The 8,803-nt window shown below is 36.9% G+C and overlaps 1 long non-coding RNA gene across 1 annotated transcript; it reads right to left on the minus strand.

Moving 5' to 3' along the window:
• Positions 1 to 954: 954 nt before the first annotated feature.
• LOC128629782 (uncharacterized) lies at positions 955 to 8,497 on the minus strand. The gene is made up of 3 exons (XR_008394178.1): positions 8,135 to 8,497; positions 3,126 to 3,608; positions 955 to 1,269 (listed from the first exon to the last, which is right to left on the minus strand). It is a non-coding gene; the product is annotated as an uncharacterized LOC128629782 (long non-coding RNA).
• Between the last annotated feature and the right edge of the window lie 306 nt (positions 8,498 to 8,803).

Below are 8,803 nucleotides of genomic sequence, written 5' to 3' on the forward strand. Positions count from 1 at the left end.
GATTCCCACCACAACCCTGTGTGTGCGTAGTTTGCGTGTTCTCCCTGTGCTGCTCCCCCTGTCCAAAGACATGCATGGTAGGCTGATTGGCATGTCCAAAGTGTCTGTAGTGTATGAATGGGTGTGTGAATGTGTATGTGAGTGTGCCTTGCGATGGCCTGGTACCCTGTCCAGTGTGTACCCTGTCCTGTGCCCTATGATCTCTGGGATAGGCTCAAGGTTCCTGTAGGAGATGTAGAAAATGGGGGTGGATGGAAACGAGAGTGAAATTTCATTATCCTGAGTATCCAGTTACACAAATGGAGAAGTGAGTTTAGATTTGGCTAAATAAATCATACTATCTAGAAACAAACAAGTGGGATATAATCAGTGGCTGATTTTAGACACAATCATTCTTGATATTATTAATAATTCTGCTGTTGGTTTGAGTTGAGCACTGACAATCAAATTAAAAGAAGATGAAGCTAGCATTTAGTGGTTTGTTTTTTTTGTTTGTTTGTTTGTTTTGTTTGTTTGTTTTTACAGTGGAGTGATGAGAAGAAATCCTCAGAGACTGCTACAGTGTCCTCCCAGGAATCCAGGGCTAATCATAGGCTGAAGTGTTTCAGAGACATTCTGGACATTTTTTCTGTTTCTGAAAGCAGGACCTCGCACTCGCCGTGCAGTACTGGCCATTATCTTCTATGGAAAGTAGCTAAGGGTTGTCCAAAAAGTCGCTAGATATGTCGCTAGATGCTTTAAAAAAAAAAAAAAAAAAGTTGCTAAAGGGGTCTGAGAAGTGGACCGAAGCTGTCCCTGTTAAAATGAATGAGTGAACGGCAGGACGAGGAGGGGTGCAGCGGGGAGTCATATTTTGAGTGAAAGGATTGTATTCGTGTTCTTTTGCAAATAAACCCTTTAAAGTGATTGTTATTTTTTATTTATTGACGTTTTATCATTCAAGCACTTTTTAACCACTTTTTTAACATTAAAAAAAATATTGGCTATTTTCAAGGTTTTCCAGTACTTAAATTTCCAAATGCCAAATTCAAGCACCTTGTACAAACCCTGTGGTAATAATTTTTCATGGATACATTTCCCAAACAAACAAACTAAAAAACTTCTAGTACTTCTAATTAATAAACCTATAACATCAGTTAGCTAGCATTTTCAAGTGCTAAACCCAAACCTCACACATTTGATGTTTTTTCTTTCTTTTTGTTCTTTGAACACTTCTTCTTCTTCTTCTTCCGCTTCTTCTTCTTGTTGTTTCAGATATATTTCTGCCACCTGTAAGTCAGAATGACAAAATTCTTGACTGTAATATCACTCAGGTAAAAGAAATAAATCAATGAATTAATAAATAAGTAACAGTAAACTGATTTTCTGCAAATTTCATGGAACTATTAATAGACATTTTAGTGTATTTAATACAAATTATATCACACTGCTGTTGCACTCTAGAATCTGATAGGTCAGAAGGTCTGAAGGTTGCAATTCATATCTCAGGTTTATATTAATGTGCTCATTGTAATAAGTTATCCTTTCTATGATAGCAAATCATTCACAGAGACTTCTCTGGCAAACATTCCACATAATCAAAGTCTAATAATAAACAGATTTGTGCTATACTACTTTAATAAAAACTTTTAGTCGTTGATATGGTGAAGCTATCTATAAGGAGGTGTTTATTTAAGATTTATGGAAAGAGACTCGGGCCACAGATTTCTCCAGATTCTGAATTTTTTCATGATATGACGTGCTGTAGATGATGAGATATTCATAGCCTTCACAATTTTACATTGAGGAGCATTATTCTGAAATTGTTCCACAAATTGTAGATGTAGTTTTTCGCAGATTGGTGTACAGAGGCCCATCTTTACTTCTGAAAGACTCCGCCTCTCTAAGATACTCTTTTTATACCCAATCATGTTACTGACCTGTTGCCAGTTAACATAATTAGTAGCACAATGTTCCTCCAGCTGTTTCTTTTTAGTAACACTTACTGTTCCAGCCTTCTGTTGCCCCGTCCAAATTATTTTGGGACGTGTTGCGCCCATAAATTCAAAGTTACCTATTTTTTTCCTTTAAATGCTACATTTCCTCAGTTTACACATTTGATTTGTTTTTTATGTTCTACCGTGAATAACATATGGGTTTATGAGATTGCAAATCATTGCATTCTGTTTTTATTTACATTTTTCACAACGTCCCAACTTTTTTGGAATTGGGGTTGTAGTACTTCCTCCCATTACCCAGGAAAGTGAGATGTTGCTGTTTACAAATGTCAACATGTTTTTGATAATTATTGAGCATCACACCAAAAATTAATTAATGAGGACTGTCACCAAATTTCTGAAGCTAGGCCAAACATCCTAGCACTAGTTGGCAAAAGTTAGTTTAGCATTTTTTGCTATGTGCCAAATTTGGTCATACAAATGGAGCAGAGCTAAGATCAGATAGCTGTTTATGAGGAACTGTATGTCTGATCAAGCTGAAATTTGATATGGTAGATATACCGTATGTGCTAATCTATAATAGATTCTCATGATGACTTAATTACTGAAAAAAAAACATGCCTGTCATTGGCCAATCAGATATCAGATAATTGAAAAGTTTCCCATTAGGTTATTGCCACAAAACTTGAATAGAAAGTTCAGGGATGGACCTCCTAGTATCCAATGCAATCTCGCTCAAATTGGCTACCTGGGGCGTGCTGTTCATGTTTATAAGGGTCAGCGTTAAGTTCAAATAGCTGTTTCTCAGGAACCAAAATGCCAATTGAGCAGAATTTGCTGTGCACTTTCTGCTAATCTGTAACTGAATTACTTCAAAAATGTCTGCCTTCTGCCAGTCAGCTTTCAGCAGGTAGGTTACACAACTAGCATTGAGCCATCATCACAAAATGTGATATGCATAAGTATGTTCACATATGGTCTCTTTATTGTTCTATGAATCTTGACAAGAACTGGCCACTGGGAGTGCTATATGCAGGGAGTGTTTGGACAGATTGCCTCTTATCGCTATATTACTATTATTATTAGCAGTAGAAGTAGTTGTATTATTATTATTATTATTATTATTATTATTATTATTATTATTATTATTATTATTATTATTGCAGTAGTAGTACTGATATTTCCTACCGTTTTTTAAGTTTCATTTTCCACCTCTGGTTCTGTAGTCCAACAGATCTGACGCACTGAAGGCTGGGCATTGGTAGATATCGTCTATGATGAAAAATTAGTATTATTTATTTATTTATTTATGAATCTACCATACATGTCATGAACACAAACCTTTTGAATAATTTTGTCCCTCACAGTAGGGTTCATAAGATACTCACTGATGTTAAACTTCAATCTCAGAAATGCCCTCTTAGTAACAGGCACTAAAAAAAATTAGCAATGTTGATATTTAGTAGCTGTTGTAAAACTTAATTTGACTTCAAATGTATATGAAATTGTGAACTGGATATAAAAGTGTAGCCTGGAACCCCATAGACTTCCACTTCACAGAGCGTGAGAGCCTGGATAACATTGGGAATGATGATGTTCACATGACGACCCCTCATGTTGCAGGTGTAATTTGCAGAGGCACCAGCAGGGATGCTAGAGATAACAACACATCTGCAGGGGGAGAGAGAGAGAGAGAGAGACTTTGACTTTTAAAATATAATTTATTCTACAATTAAAAAACCTTAACATACAGAACACATTGTTTTAACAACCATTACCAATTGAAAAAGAGATTCTCGCCTCTTATAAGTCACCCCTTTGTTTACACACCATTTCTTCTCAAACATCGGAAGATCACCATTCATTTGGTAAAATTCATACTTTAATCTAATCCTAGACTCAACCAAGGCCTTAAATAATTTAACCATGTTTACTTCTTTCCCTTCTGATCCCATTTTGTCAGCCTTCCAAACGGCTAATTTTGCTTGACTGACCAAAAAATTCGAATAGGTACAGATTTCCTGCCTGTGGCGAGAATATCTACCCCCATAAATAAACCCTGTTTTCAAGAAAATGATCCCCAAACTACGAAACATTGTATACAATAGATTAAAGAGCGGAGATAGTTTACAACATTCACAAAAGACATGAAACACAGTATCGAGTTCATCACACAAAGTACACAGTGGAGACGGTGCATATTTACATTTAAACAAAAACACTTTTGTTGGTAATGCACAATGTAAAATCTGCCACTGTATGTCACCAGACTTTTTTTGGTAGAGGGTTCTTATACAATAACCGCCATGAAGGTTCATTATCTCCCGACTTCAAGAAATGAGTCCTCCATTTTGTATGCCTCCTCCCCCTTAGATGTCTGACAAAGTCGGACTTTACACAGGAAATATATGCATTTTGTTTGTTCACCATGGAAAACGGAAGACTTTGCAAGCCTTTAAAGGATAACAACATGTTTACATTGTCTCCATTGTTAATTTGAGCTACCTGTGGAGTTATGTACACTTCTGGAAAAAAAGACCTTTGTGTTACCACCGGACATAAACTTGGTTATATATTATCCCACAAACATGCAGGAAAAGATGTTTTCAAATCCTTTAATATGTTCCCGACTATTCTCTATGATCTACCAGTAATTTTTCTAGTTAGATTCTGTACTGAAAAACATTCTCTATTCGACAAGTCAAACAGGTTTCCAACTTTAGTTATCCCAGCTAAAACAAAGTTAGAAATTTCGGTGTTGGATATAATGCATTTTTTTAGAAAACCAAGGACTGTGCAGAAGTGGTTCATCAAAACCAAAATGTTCTTTCCGCTCCGACTTAAAGTAACCCCAAGCTTCAAGAACCGATTCATAAAACCTTATCTTAAACATGTCTTTTACCACATTTCCCGAAATCAGAAACATTTGTTTATCAAAATCCATCTTGTTTTTTTCCACGTACAATGGCAAGGCCAAAGCTAATCCATGGTAGAGAGTCCGACGAGTAAAGCAGTTTTTGGGCAGTCTGCAACCTCATGGATTTCACCTTAGAGGCAAAATGAATTAATCCCTGACCGCTATCAATTGTAGGGAGACACAGTACCCCAGGGGGGAAGCCAATGATGACCACCCCAAAAGAAGTCTACAAAGGCTTTTTGAAGTTGTGACAAAAGCTCTTTCTGAGGGTCCAACATGGTTAGACGATGCCACAGCATTGAGTTGGCTAGATTATTCACCACCAGCACCCTGCCTCTGTAGGAAAGCTGGGCTTGAATCCACTTCCATCTCTGGAGCTTGCCTGTCACTTTTTCTACAAGTCCTTCCCAATTCTTGTTCATGTGCTGTTCAGTCCCAAAGAACAGCCCCAGTATCTTAACCCCCTCTTTATTCCAAGGGTGCTGATGTGGAAGCTGAGGTGGATTTTGGTGTGACCAATGGCCTAACAATAAAGTGTCAGTTTTTCCCCCAATTGATCCGTGCGGAAGAAGCACTCTAAAAGATGTTGAGGCATGAGGTAAGACGTTTAACATCATCTTCAGATCTAATGATCACTGGGATGTCATCTGTATACGTGGTGAGTTTCACCACTGCTGTGTTTGAAAGGTGAGATGTTGGAACTGTAAATCCTTGCAGCTTCTCTCTCAGAATCCTCAACATTGACTCAATGGAAATCGTGTACAAGAGACCAGACAAACTACACCCTTGTGTCACACCTCTACCTACAGAAGAAGGTCTGGTCAAAATTCCATTTATTTTCAGCATACTATAGACATCTTTATAAAGAAGCCTTATCCATGAAATAAACTGATTCCCAAAGCCAAATCTTTCAAGTATTTTGAACAGGTATTCATGGTCAAATTTATCAAAGGCTTTTTCTTGGTCCAAACACAGAAGACCAAGATCTAATGTATGCAGTTCCGTTAAGTACACCATGTCCCGCACAAAAAAAGATTGTGAAATATAGATCGCTAGGGTACACAGTAGGACTGATCTTCATGGATGATGGACGCTATAGATTTTTTAAGATGATTTGTCAGAGTTTTAGACAATATTTTATAATCAGTTCCTAAAAGAGAGACCGGTCGCCAGTTCTTCAATAAACCAAGATCTCCTTTCTTGGGTAAAAGAGTCACTACAGCTCTTCTACAACTGATGGGTAGGATATTTGACTCAAAGCTTTCGAGAAACACCTCATACAAATCCTGACCAATGAGGGACCAGAAGGCTTTATAAATTTCAGAAGTCAAGCCATCCAATCCTGGTGATTTTCCCGAAGATTGCTGCTGGACAGCTTCCGTTAACTCCTGAAAGGACAAAGGTTTCTCCAGCTCTGCTTTATCTTCATGTCCAAGATGCGGCAGTCCATCTGAAAGCAGATTAATTGCTCCAAGGTCACATGGTTGTGCAGTATATAATTCTTCATAAAAAGATAGAGTTTGCAAAAAAAAAAAATTATTTTCCGTTATTTCTTTCCCATTTAACAATTTAAGATGATTTATATTATTTTTTCTCTGATGTTCTTTTCCAATGAAAAAAAGAAAGTTGTTGAAGAATCCATGCTGTTTAACTGAAGATATCTTCCCAGTATGGATGTACTATGACTTCTCTCTTCATACAAATTTTTCAAAATCATGTTGTACTCGTCAAGCATTTTTGCAGTTTCCATCTCTTCACCATCACTAATGGAGCTGCTTAGCTTCAGAATCTGCTGTTCCAAAAACTTAACCTTTTCCTTGTTCAGTCAGGTGACTCCTTGTGTATTGTTGGCACAAGAGCCGGATCTGTACATTTCCAATATCCCACCACTGGCTTAAAGTATTATACTGTGATTTTCTCTCTCTCCACTCTCCCCAAAACTGAGCAACTAATTGTACGAAAACTTTATCTTGCAATAATCTATTATTAAAAGCCAAATCTTATAATATGTGTTACTCTGCGTTATGGTCATAGTTACTGCAATATAGTGGTGATCCGAAAATGGTGTTGGCGAAATATCACTATTGGAAAATCTTCCTCTGTCGTTCATCTGAACATAAAATCTATCGAGTCGTGCACCGGAAACTATTAGAATTCATTTTCACCCATGTATATTGTTTACTGCCAGGGAAAGCTTCTCTCCATACATCTACAAGACTATGAAACTGAACAACGGTTTTGAGAGTCTCAGACGAATTTGGATGAGGTTCAACATGATTCCGATCCATAGTGTAATCAAATATACAATTAAAATCACCAGCTAAAATTATTATTCTATTCTGCGAAACTTTTGAAATAACGTCTTTTACTTTTTTAAAAAAAGAAGCTCTTTCTGCCCCATCATTCCGAGCATAAATATTAATAAGAGATTGCGGTAACTCAAAGCGTAAATTCTATAATTTGCATTCTGCCAGGTATAATTTCTTCAGCTCTACTGTCTTGAATTTGTAAATCCGATGAAATAAGAACTTCTACTCCGGCACTCACGTTTGAATCATGGCTCACTGAGCCATTGCACCTGATTGTCCATATATGTGTGTGTGTTTCTTGCAGAAAAACTACACTTGCTTTTTTCCAACTAAAAAAATCGAACAAAGCGAATAATTTTTCAGCACCACGACATCCATTAATGTTCAAAGATAATAAGTTTAAGGATGCCATGATGCTGACTATTGAATAAATGACGAATGACATCGCAACACAGGTCTCATTATCTCCTCTCTTCATTACAACATATTCAAACCTTCTTCGCCTTACGGTTAATCATGACTTTTACCTTTGTTATTATTTTCCTGAAGTGATAAAGCTTCTGAATACTAAGCTCTTCGTCAGTTGCTTTATTCATCGCCATTTTACACGACACCAAAAAGCGCTTTAAATCAGGGAAAAAAGTCTCAATTTGTGGTTTCCGAGCTCCTTTAGTCTCATCTAGAAAGTCATTAATTTGCTTTAATGTGTACAGTCTAGCACTGAGAGACTCTGTTCCTTCAGCATCATCCATATCAGAACAACTCTCTATGCTCTCTAGATCAACATCTGAGTCATTTTCAGAGTGAGCATACTCTGAACTCATGGTGGACATCTGAGTACAAATATCTACAGCTGCTTCACTTTCACCATCTCCTTTATTACTTTCTATTTCTGTCTGTTCTTTTTCTGATGGTTTATCATGTTCATTTACTGTCTGAGTCAATGTTTATCCACTACTTGCCTGACTTACCCGCTCCTCGTTGTAATCATGATTTTCTACATCTCCTGCATCAGGATTCCCTTTAGGTGCTGTTTTAACATCTGGAACGAGATGGTTCTCTCTATGCTCCTTCACTTTGGAACTCTCTTCCTCCTGAACTCAGGGAAGCCCAGACTTTTGGCATTTTTAAAGCTCTTCTCAAGACACACTTTTTTAAACTTGCATTCGACTGCTGATGTCTTTTTCAATTGTTTAATAATTATTTTTATTAGTATTAATGTTGTTATTTTTATTCTTATTAACCTTTATTTGTTTTATTTTTCTGTGGACTGTGATTTTATGTACAGCGCTTTGAGAAGCTGCTTTAAAGGCGCTTTATAAAATGAAGTTTATTATTATTATTATTATTATTATTATTATTATTATTATTATTATGGTTATTTTGTCTGGCATGTCGCTCGGTTGTTTGAAGATTAGACGGTCTGACATGTCCTAGTTCTCCGCACAAAAACACAGCATATGATCCGAACTAAAAAAGATTGTGTAATGTTTGCCTTCATTAGTCAGCTTTACAGCCAGACTGAGCGGATCCTGTTGTTGATTCAGAATCATGTTCGTAAATCGCCGAAACGACACTAACGTGCTTGATATCCGGATTTTTCAGACCGAGTGGAATCAGGTCGTGTCATTAATCGCGAG

This window comes from Ictalurus punctatus, unplaced genomic scaffold (genome assembly GCF_001660625.3).
Source record: "Ictalurus punctatus breed USDA103 unplaced genomic scaffold, Coco_2.0 Super-Scaffold_100, whole genome shotgun sequence".
Taxonomy (NCBI): domain Eukaryota; kingdom Metazoa; phylum Chordata; class Actinopteri; order Siluriformes; family Ictaluridae; genus Ictalurus; species Ictalurus punctatus.